Source organism: Oncorhynchus kisutch, linkage group LG8 (genome assembly GCF_002021735.2).
Source record: "Oncorhynchus kisutch isolate 150728-3 linkage group LG8, Okis_V2, whole genome shotgun sequence".
In the NCBI taxonomy this organism is placed as follows: domain Eukaryota; kingdom Metazoa; phylum Chordata; class Actinopteri; order Salmoniformes; family Salmonidae; genus Oncorhynchus; species Oncorhynchus kisutch.
In genome coordinates this window covers 47,822,079-47,833,166 of record NC_034181.2, presented here as the reverse complement: position 1 = coordinate 47,833,166, position 11,088 = coordinate 47,822,079, and positions in this window count along the sequence as shown.

The following is an 11,088-nucleotide window of genomic DNA, read 5'->3' as shown; positions in this document are numbered from 1 at the left end:
CATTCAAAAGTTTGGGGTCACTTAGAAATGTCCTTGTTTTTGAATGAAAAGCAAAACAAAAAATTGTCCATTAAAATAACATCAAATTGATCAGAAATACAGTGTAGACATTGTTAATGTAAATGATTATTGTAGCTGTAAACGGCTGATTTTTAATGGAATATCTAGATAGGCGTACAGAGGCCCATTATCAGCAACCATCACTCATGTGTTCCAATGGCACGTTGTGTTAGCTAATCCAAGTTTATCATTTAAAAAGGCTAATTGATCATTAGATAACCCTTTTGAAATGTTGTTAGCACAGCTGAAAGCTGTTGTGCTGATTAAATAAAACTGACCTTCTTTCAACTAGTTGAGTATCTGGAGCATCAGCATTTGTGGGTTCAATTATAGGCTCAAAATGGCCAGAAAGTAAGTCCTTCCTTCTGAAAATCATCAGAATATTCTTGTTCTGAGAAATGAAGGCTATTCCATGCAAGAAATTGCCAAGAAACTGAAGATCTCGTACAATGCTGTGTACTATTCCCTTCACAGAACAGTGCAAACAGTGTCTCTAACCATAATAGAAAGAGGAGAGGGAGGCCCCAATGCACAACTGAACAAGAGGACAAGTACATTAGAGTGTCTAGTTTGAGAAACAGACGCCTCACAAGTCCTCAACTGGCAGCTTCATTAAATAGTACCAGCAAAACACCAGTCTCAACGTTAACAGTGAAGAGGCGACTCTGGGATGCTGGCCTGCTAAGCAGAGTTTCTCTGTCCAGTGTCTGTGTTATTTTGCCCATCTTAGTCTTTTCTTTTTATTGGCCAGTCTGAGATATGGGTTTTTCTTTGCAACTCTGCCTAGAAGCCCAGCATCCCAGAGTCACCGCTACAGTGTTGACATTGAGAACCATATGAAATACAGAGGTAGCTACAAGACCCACTTTAAAACATTCAGGCTATCCTAACTTCAAATTATTTTGAATCTTCATAGACTATAACTATATACATTTGCATAACTATGCATAAAATAACTAACCAACAGTATCTTGGGAACCTTTCAAGCTAGAGACACCAAAACAACTTTCATATTCAGGCTATCCTATCCACTGACACAAAATTACTTTCAATGAGCTGAAGCAAGTCACACAATTTTTCTTAATGGAAAATGACCATATGTGACCAGATTCAGGAAACTAGGCGTATATCGCAAGTCAGGACTTCACAGGAGAGCTGTTTGAACATAAAAAAAAAATTGGGGGCAGAAACGCCTTCTCGAACATGTGAACTTTCATGTGCCTTAATATCAGACTTGTATGCCATCTGTAAATATGAATACAATTGTTAAATTCATGAGCCTAGTTGGTTTAGCCACAGAAAAAAAGAACAACCTTCCCGCTAGCCATGATTGGCTGAGATAATGAGTGGGCTGGACATGCCGAGAGATGAGTTTGGATTTCTCTGCCATATAGCATGCGTCTGTCTATTGGAACTGGTCAGTATGTCTAGGTAATTGTGTCAAACACGGCTTTTGTAGTAAAACTGCATAAACATAATGCCAAGTTAAAGTGTACTGTTAGCTAGCTAACGTTAGCTGGTTGGCTCGCTAGCTAACGTTATGTGTATGCTCTCCACTTTCTGGAGGACCGAGTTTTGAAATCAGTGGAATTCGAGTATGATAGCTACAGAGATGGAGAAAACACCAGTCTGGATTACATCGTCAAACTAAGGGCAACCATGCATGGTATCGGGCAGGAGATGATGATCGAGAACCATGATGTATACTGGTAAGATAGTCTAGCTAGCTACATTTTCAGATATTACACGTTTCTAATTTTGACAAAGTGGTTTCATTTCAAGTGTACTGTTAGCTAGCTAACGTTACCTTGCTGGGTAGCTAGCTAATGTTAGCTGGCTGTATATTTGCCAACTTTCTCACTACCAAATAAAGGACAAAACATGGCGTGCCAGTGCGGGTATCGTGTTGTGTGAATGAATAGACAGTGTATATCATATTCTTAGTCAACTGGAAAGGCCAAAAAAAATTATACTCCATTTAGTCTATAGCTTTACTAAAACGGTATCATTATGTAAACTTATGTTAAAAAAACTCAAAATAAATTATCAAATAAATTAACATTTGGACCTTTACTGCAAAAAAAAATAACTAAAAACATTTCAAATGCAAAAGAGGAAGAGGGGCACGAGTCACTCACCAAGTCTACTTTTTCCATTGATATTTTTTGCTGCTTCTGACTGGTTCAAGCAGTCCTTTGTCCTTTTGCGTAGCCAGAGAGAAGTCACAGTTCACAGATATTTGAAGTTCATTTTTGATCAGCTCTGTCACAGAGCCTCTGTGCTGCATCTGTTTCTTGAGTCTGACCATTTAATGGTCATCAGAGAGAAAATCCTCTACACAAAGGTATTTGAGCCTGGCACACTGAGGACAAATGAGACAATCCTGAACATGTTGATCAAGTTGGCTTTCCCTAGGTTTTTGAAAACTGCCTCCCACTTCTCACTGGTAGATTTTGTGGTATCCTGTCTGGCTTTCTGTATTTCCTCCCAGCTAGCACAAAACTCTTCATAGAGTTGTTCCATAATGACTGGCTGTCATTTTGAGGGCAACTACCACCTGCTCCAGGTCAGTGAAGGAGAGCTCCTCATAGAGGCTGATCGGTTTCAGTTTCACCAATACATTTTCTGGTGAGAAATCAAAACACTTGTCAATGTATGTAATGACAGTGTCATAGAACTTCAAAGTCCTGTTGCTGCTTGGGCCTTTGTGCTGACAATTGTTTGTCCATCAGCTGCTTGGTCTGGTATCCAAAAAAGCTGTTCTGTTTCCGCTGAAGAATCTTTATTTTGAAATGTTGGACTTCTTCGTAACCTTCTGATGCAGAGCGTTGTTTCCTCCAGCTTTTTTTACCAGTTGGTCAAAAACACACCCCACATTGTGGAAAAAGCACAGATAAATCTCAGCAGCATCTGTTTTTTCTTCATACTCAAACATATCTTCAGTGCCACAGGACAAGTCTCCCCAAGGGACCTGAAGTACAAAGTAAGAGCTGGCCAGCTTTGCAGGAGACGATCGACAAGAGAGAGAGCCATCGTGTGCAAACATGTCGCAGAGTTTTACTCCATTCAATGTCAACAAAGCCAAAAAATGCATGCAGTTCCTCTCTTCGGCAAGCAGATACTGAGAAGTGGCTGAAGTTCTTTAAAACAATTGTCTCAATATCCACTGACAGCAGGAGGCATTATGAGCTATGTGAGCTGGGCAATTAGCTTTCAGAATGTGATTGTTGGCACTGCTCAATAACTGGTAAACGGAGAGGTGTTTTCCAAAGTTGACATTGGCATTATCTGCTGCATAGGTTGTGATGTGTCTAATATCCAGTTCATGCTTTTCCAGACAGTTCATCAGAGCTTGATGTATGCCATTTGCAGTTTCTTCATTGTCTTCATAAAAGGCAAGTAACTTGCACTGTACTCCATCACTCGAGACACGCTATCGGAGTCAGTACAGCCAGCTGGTTTCTTCACGCATCGCGCCGACAGAAACAAGCATCATTCTGGTAAGAAGAGGGGCGGGGGGAATGCCTTATGATTAACGAGACGTAGACCGATCATAACATACAGGAACTCAAGTCCTTCTGTTCACCTGAATTAGAATTCCTCACAATCAAATGTTGACCGCATTATCTACCAAGAGAATTCTCTTTGATTATAATCACAGCCGCATATATTCCCCCCCAAGCAGACACGTCGACGGCCCCGAACGAACTTTATTTGACTCTATGTAAATGGGAACCACATATCCTGAGGCTGCATTCATTGTAGCTGGGGATTTTAACAAGGCTAATCTGAAAACAAGACTCCCTAAATTCTATCAGCATATTGATTGTGCTACCAGGGCTGGTAAAACCCTGGATCATTGTTATTCTACCTTCCGCAATGCATATAAGGCCCTCCACCACACTCCTTTTGGAAAAGCTGACCATGACTCCATTTTGTTGCTCCCAGCCTATAAACAGAGACTAAAACAGGAAGCTCCCGCACCCAGGTCTGTTCAACGCTGGTCCGACCAATCTGATTCCACGCTTCAAGATTGCTTCGATCACGTGGATTGGGATATGTTCCGCACTGCGTCAAACAACAACATTGACGAATACGCTGATTCGGTGAGTGAGTTTATTAGCAAGTGCATCAGCGATGTCGTACCCACAGCAACTATTAAGACATTCCCAAACCAGAAACCGTGGATTGATGGCAGCATTCGCACGAAACTGAAAGCGTGAACCACTGCTTTTAACCAGGGCAAGGTGACCGGAAACATGACCGAATACAAACAGTGTAGCTATTCCCTCCGCAAGGCAATCAAACAAGCTAAGCGTCAATATAGAGACAAAGTAGAGTGGCAATTCAACGGCTCAGACATAAGAGGTATATGACATGGTCTACAGCATATCACGGATTACAAAAAGAAAACCAGCTCCCCGATTACAAAAAGAAAACCAGCTCCCCGAGCAGACTAAACATCTTCTTTGCTCGCTTTGAGGAAAATACAGTGCCACTGACACGGCCCGCTACCAAAACCTGTGGACTCTCCTTCACTGCAGGCCCAGGCGGCATACCTAGCCGCGTCCTCAGAGCATGCGCAGACCAGCTTGCTGGTGTTTTTAATGACATATTCAATTAATCCTTACCCCAGTCTGCTGTTCCCACATGCTTCAAGAGGGCCACCATTGTTCCTGTTCCCAAGAAAGCTAAGGTAACTGAGCTAAACGACTACTGCCCCGTAGCACTCACTTCCGTCATCATGAAGTGCTTTGAGAGACTAGTCAAGGACCATACCACCTCCACCCTACCTGACACCCTAGACCGACTCCAATTTGCTTACCGCCCCAATAGGTCCACATAGGCCCTAACCCATCTGGACAAGAGGAATACCTATGTGAGAATGCTGTTCATCGATTACAGCTAAGCATTTAACACCATAGTACCCTCCAAACTCATCATCAAGCTCGAGACCCTGGGTCTCGAACCCGCCCTGTGCAACTGGGTACTGGACTTCCTGACGGGCAGGAAGTCCAGTACCCATCTCCACCCCGCTGATCCTCTCCACCCTGCTGATCCTCAACACTGGGGCCCCACAAGGGTGCGTTCTGAGCCCTCTCCTGTACTCCCTATTCACCCACGACTGCGTGGCCATGCACGCCTCCAAGTCAATCATCAAGTTTGCAGACGACACTACAGTGGTAGGCTTGATTACCAACAACGACGAGACGGCCTACAGGGAGGAGGTGAGGGCCCCCGGAGTGTGGTGTCAGAAAAATAACCTCACACTCAACGTCAACAAAACAAAGGAGATGATCGTGGACTTCAGGAAACAGCAGAGGGAGCACCCCCCTATCCACATCGACGGGACAGTAGTGGAGAGGGTAGTAAGTTAAGTTCCTCAGCGTACACATCACGGACAAACTGAATTGGTCCACCCACACAGACAGTGTGGTGAAGAAGGCGCAGCAGCGCCTCTTCAACCTCAGGAGGCTGAAGGAATTCGGCTTGTCACCAAAAGCACACAAACTTTTACAGATGCACAATCGAGAGCATCCTGTTGGGTTGTATCACCGCCTGGTACAGCAACTGCTCCACCCACAACCGCAAGGCTCTCTAGAGGGTAGTGAGGTCTGCACAACGTATCACCGGGGGCAAACTACCTGCCCTCCAGGGCACCTACACCACCCGATGTCACAGGAAGGCCATAAAGATCATCAAGGACAACAACCACACGAGCCACTGCCTGTTCACCCTGCTATCATCCAGAAGGCGAGGTCAGTACAGGTGCATCAAAGCAGGAACCAAGAGACTGAAAAACAGCTTCTATCTCAAGGTCATCAGACCCATAGTGGGAAAACAGGCTGCCTAAGTATGGTTCTCAATCAGAGACAACCATTGACAGCTGCCTCTGATTGGGAACCATACCAGGCCAAACACATAGAAATCTAACACAGAACAAAACATAGAATGCCCACCCCAACTCACGCCCTGAACTAAGGTCAGGACGTGACAGTACCCTATACCATCTACTGCATCTTGCCATCTTTATGTAATACATGTATCACTAGCCACTTTAAACAATGCCACTTTTATGTTTACATACCCTACATTACTCATCTGATATGTATACACTGTACTCTATACCATCTACTGCATCTTGCCTATGCCGTTCTGTACCATCACTCATTCATATATTTTTATGGACATATTCTTCATCCCTTTACACTTGTGTGTATAAGGTAGTTGTTGTGGAATTGTTAGGTTAGATTACTTGATGGTTATTACTGCATTGTCGGAACTAGAAGCACAAGCATTTCGCTACACTCGCATTAACATCTGCTAACCATGTGTATGTGACAAATAAAATTTGATTTGATTTGAGAATTGTCTCACGCACACTGGAAACATTTTTCTATTTCCCTCGTTTGAGGCATCACTGGCAACTGAGAAATACTCGGGCTCACCTTTGGTCGGGGACAGATCATCCAAAATATCCCGCACAGTATTTGATTCTAAAACATTCCTTGCAATCATCTCAGCTTTTGTTCTTCCCAAGTGCATCTTCTTCACAACATTTGAGTCATGAAATAAAGCACATTTGAGCTTAACAAGACAGTCGGTGCCGTTGTAGTTGAGTCCGTGTTTAACTGTATGGTACACATACGAGGCTTCACTTGCCGAGATTTTGTCATTTTCCGCAGTAGACGTCACGAAGAATGCACCGATATTGCTAGCAGCTTTAGCTAGCGTGGCCTTCTTGTGCATGTCTGTGGATGCATGCTGAGTTAGGTCATTCTTCCCTCCATGACCAATTGAGAATTCCCGACTGCATAAAGTACAAAAAGCTTTCCTCGAGTCACCACTGACAGACTTAACCCACGTCTTTTTTTGCTTTCCATTATTTGTTGTAGCTGCAGTCTTTTTTTTTTGCAGGTTTATCAATATTTCCTTGTTATGCCAAACCGACCGAACAACAACAGAAATTACTTACGCTATACTGTGATTGGATGAATATACGGGGCAACCAATTTAGCCCAATATAAGGAACATCCTGGCTAATAGGAGACAGTTGGCAACTCTAAATATAAAGGACATCCCAGCTAATATGGGACAGTTGGCAACCCTAGCAGGCTGGGTTGCTAGCTAAAATGATGTGTATGATCTTATTCTTCGTATCTCAGACACATTTGCTTGACTAGCCATAGAACCTGGTTGGTTAGCTACCTGCAGATTCATGCAGGGTAGAAATGTCATAAGTTGTGATTATGGTCCATTGTTTAACTAGCTAGCTAAATGTTTTAAAAGACTCCACTCAAAGTATTTTCAGTTCAAGTTAGTGCACTGTTAGTATGAGGATTCTGTGTTATGCACTATAGCCGTTACCATATATGTGATTGAATATTATCTGCTGTTGGCTTGTGTGGATGTATGTATGTGTTTTGCAACATAGCTGACTTGAAACATTGTTAACAGTTTCAGGGCCATGGGCCTTTCTCATGATGGAAAAATAAAGAATAACATGAAGACAGGAACTGTGCAATGAGTTGGGGGGGCACATTCAGAATGTAGTGTTGCGAGAACAAACGGTCTTTTGTTAGATAACAGGAGCCAGGTGCGAGATAACGGTATCAAGCATGAGCGCATAGATATTCTTCACAGCAACAGTTACATCTATCAACTGAAGCGCTTAGGGGGCTGGGACCAGCCTCTGCGCCAACAATCAGGCTGGGTGAGTTTAAACCACGTCCAGTCTCTACTCTGACAGGCCGGCTCGGAAGCAGGAACTATTTCTGTCAGGGTATATTTGTCAAGAACAAGTCAGTTCTCTGTTTGCCCTGCGAGGTGGGACAGAGAGCCCATATATACGAAAATTGCATTTACCACTTATTGCTTAGCTAATAAAAAATACTTGATAAAATATAAAAAATAAATAAAAGTATACAATCTGTGACTCATTGTCATATTTATCCTGATACCAGATTCGAATTGACGCGACTCTAACATTAGCTAGCTAGCTAACGTTAGCTGGCTGGCTCACTAACTAACTTTACATCATGCGTTGGGATTCATTGTTTACCTAGCTAGTTATCTAGCTACATTTCTTAGCAAAAGACTCGTTATTATGTGCCAGGTCACATAATAACTGATTCATTTTTAAACGCTCAACACCTGTTGCATATGTCTGGAGTCAGTAAATGTCAGTAACAAAGCGTAATTAAATTGTTGCATGAGCACAGTTACAGTCACCAACGCTATGGAGAACATAAAAACTGCCTAACCAGCTCTGCTAGGGGGAGTAAAATGGTCAGAGTGGGGTGTTCTCTCATTATGTGTCTGGAAGTAGCTAGCCAATGTTAGCCAGTTAGCTTGGGTGCTTGACTGTCGTTGTGAGGTTAGAGCTTTCGGAACAACCCTACTTATTGGCCAGTGTCCAGTGTGCGCTCTGAATGCAAAACACTCTGAATTTATGGGCGATGGACAATCTGACAGCACAGTTGCAGTCACCAACGCTCTGGATAACATAACAGCCTAATCAGCTCTGCTAGGGCGAATAATGTTCAGTGAGCTGTTCTCTCTAGATGTCTGGGAGTTCGTTAGTACAGATGTAACGGCTGTCTTGGGAAGAAGGTGAGGACCAAGGTGCAGCGTGGTAAGTGTTCATGATTTATTTAATGAAAAAACTGAACACTGAATAACAAACAAATAACACGGTGCCTGCCCGGTCCCTCTCTCTCTACAGTCAGCACGGGAAGTTGGCGCAGGTCTCCTACCTGACTTAGCCACACTCCCCGTGTGCCTCCCCCCAATACATTTTTGGGGCTGCCTCTAGGGCTTCCAACCGCGCTGCCGTGCTGCCTCCTCATACCACCGCCACTCAGCTTAGCTTCCTCCAGCTCTGCCTTGGGGCGGCGATATTCCCCAGCCTGTGCCCAGGGTCCCTTGCTGTCTAATATCTCCTCCCCTCCTCGTCACCATGCTGCTTGGTCCTTTTTGGTGGGTGATTCTGTAACCGCTGTCTTGGGAAGAAGGTGAGGACCAAGGTGCAGCGTGGTAAGTGTTCATGATTTATTTCATGAAAAAACTGAACAACAAAGAAACAACCGAAACAGTTCTGTCTGGTGCAGACACACAAAGACTGAAAATAACCGCCCACAAAACACAATCGAAAACAGGCTACCTAAATATGGTTCTCAATCAGGGACAACGATTGACAGCTGCCTCTGATTGAGAACCATAACAGGCCAAACACAGAAATAGAAAATCATAGAAAAACGAACATAGACAACCCACCCAACTCACGCCCTGACCATACTAAAACAAAAGACAAAACAAAGGAACTAAGGTCAGAACGTGACAACAGAAGTTAGTTAGTACAGAACGCACGGATCAACCCTTAAAGAGATGGGTGGGGCTAACACGGAACCCAAACCGGCTGCGCTCGTGCGCCATCTTGCATATATATATTTTGTCCCCCCACACCAAACGCGATCACAACACGCAGGTTAAAATATCACAACATACTCTGAACCAATTACATTAATTTGGGGACAGGTTGAAAAGCATTAAACATTTATGGCAATTTAGCTAGTTAGCTTGCACTTGCTAGCTAATTTGACCTATTTAGCTAGCTTGCTGTTGCTTGTTAATTTGTCCTGGGATATAAACATTAGGTTGTTTTTTACCTGAAATGCACAAGGACCTCTACTCCAACAATTAGTCCACACATAAAAACGGTCAACCGTATCGTTTCTAGTCATCCCTCCTCCTTCCAGGCCTTTTCATCATTTAACTTATACAGTGATTGGCATCTAAACTTTCATAGTTTTACCACGACAACCGGCAACAGTTCGTCTTTCAATCACCCACGTGGGCATAACCAATGAGGAGATGGCACATGGGTACCTGCTTCTATAAACCAATGAGGAGATGGGAGAGGCAGGACTTGCAGCGCGATCTGCGTCAGAAATAGGTATGACTTCTATTTTAGCCCTTGGCAACGCATACGCTCGTTGATGCAATAATTGAATAACATAGATTTCAAAATATATTTTGCAACGCTCACGCACGTGACGCGAGCGGTGTGGTCAGCCTATTAAGAGGGTGTGAACAATGCTGAATGGGTGTAGACAAAGAAGGGCTCTCTAATAGTAGTACCAAAACATTGAAAGACGGTTTTCTCAAAAATGAATTTACATGAGTTTATCAACTTTCAAAACATAATTAATTTGTTTCCTCAAATGCATTGTATGATATACCATTTTGTAGCGCTGAGTCTATACTTTTATCCAATGTAAAAAAACAGATATTGAAATGTTGCTATATAAAGAGCCAGAATCCAGGTTATTAGTCACATGTAGTATTATTAAACATAATTTGTACCAGTACAGAGCCTTCCCCTGGGTTATTACTCTTATGAATCCCATGACCTGTACAGCTGGGCATTCTTACCCCTCCAGACATGACATGAAATATAATATAATGTGACATTTGACATCAAAGAGATTCACCTGGTCATAATGTGAGATAAATGAACTCAAACCAGGCCTAGGTTTACGTTTGCGTATCTCCAGTTAATCATAGATTTTAAAAAACATCTAAAAACAGTATGCCCCACAGATTATGTGACATGGTTAAATAATCTATGACGATGATATTGTCATAATGTGATTGATACCCCAGGCAGGACAGCCTTGGGGGAGAATAGTTGGAGGTGTTCCACACAGTCTGCTGCCCCAGAGTTCCACACAGTCCGATGGCCTCTCCAACGACCTCTGACCTCTCCAGATGGCAGGATGTTCTGATTTAGTTGGACTGCTGATGTGTTTATGGTAATATTATAGGTTTAAGGGGTTTTGATCCTATGTTGATGTAGTAGTGCTAGACAATGTTCATTAAAGACGTGTGATTAGCCTAAATACTACCTGTCAGACTGTGAATGGTGTATGTGCGTGCACATGTGAGTTTGTAATTTGTGTGTGCTTGTTCTATAAGGTATGGCTGAGTGTTATGTGTATTAGAGATTCATACAAGGACAATCTTTTC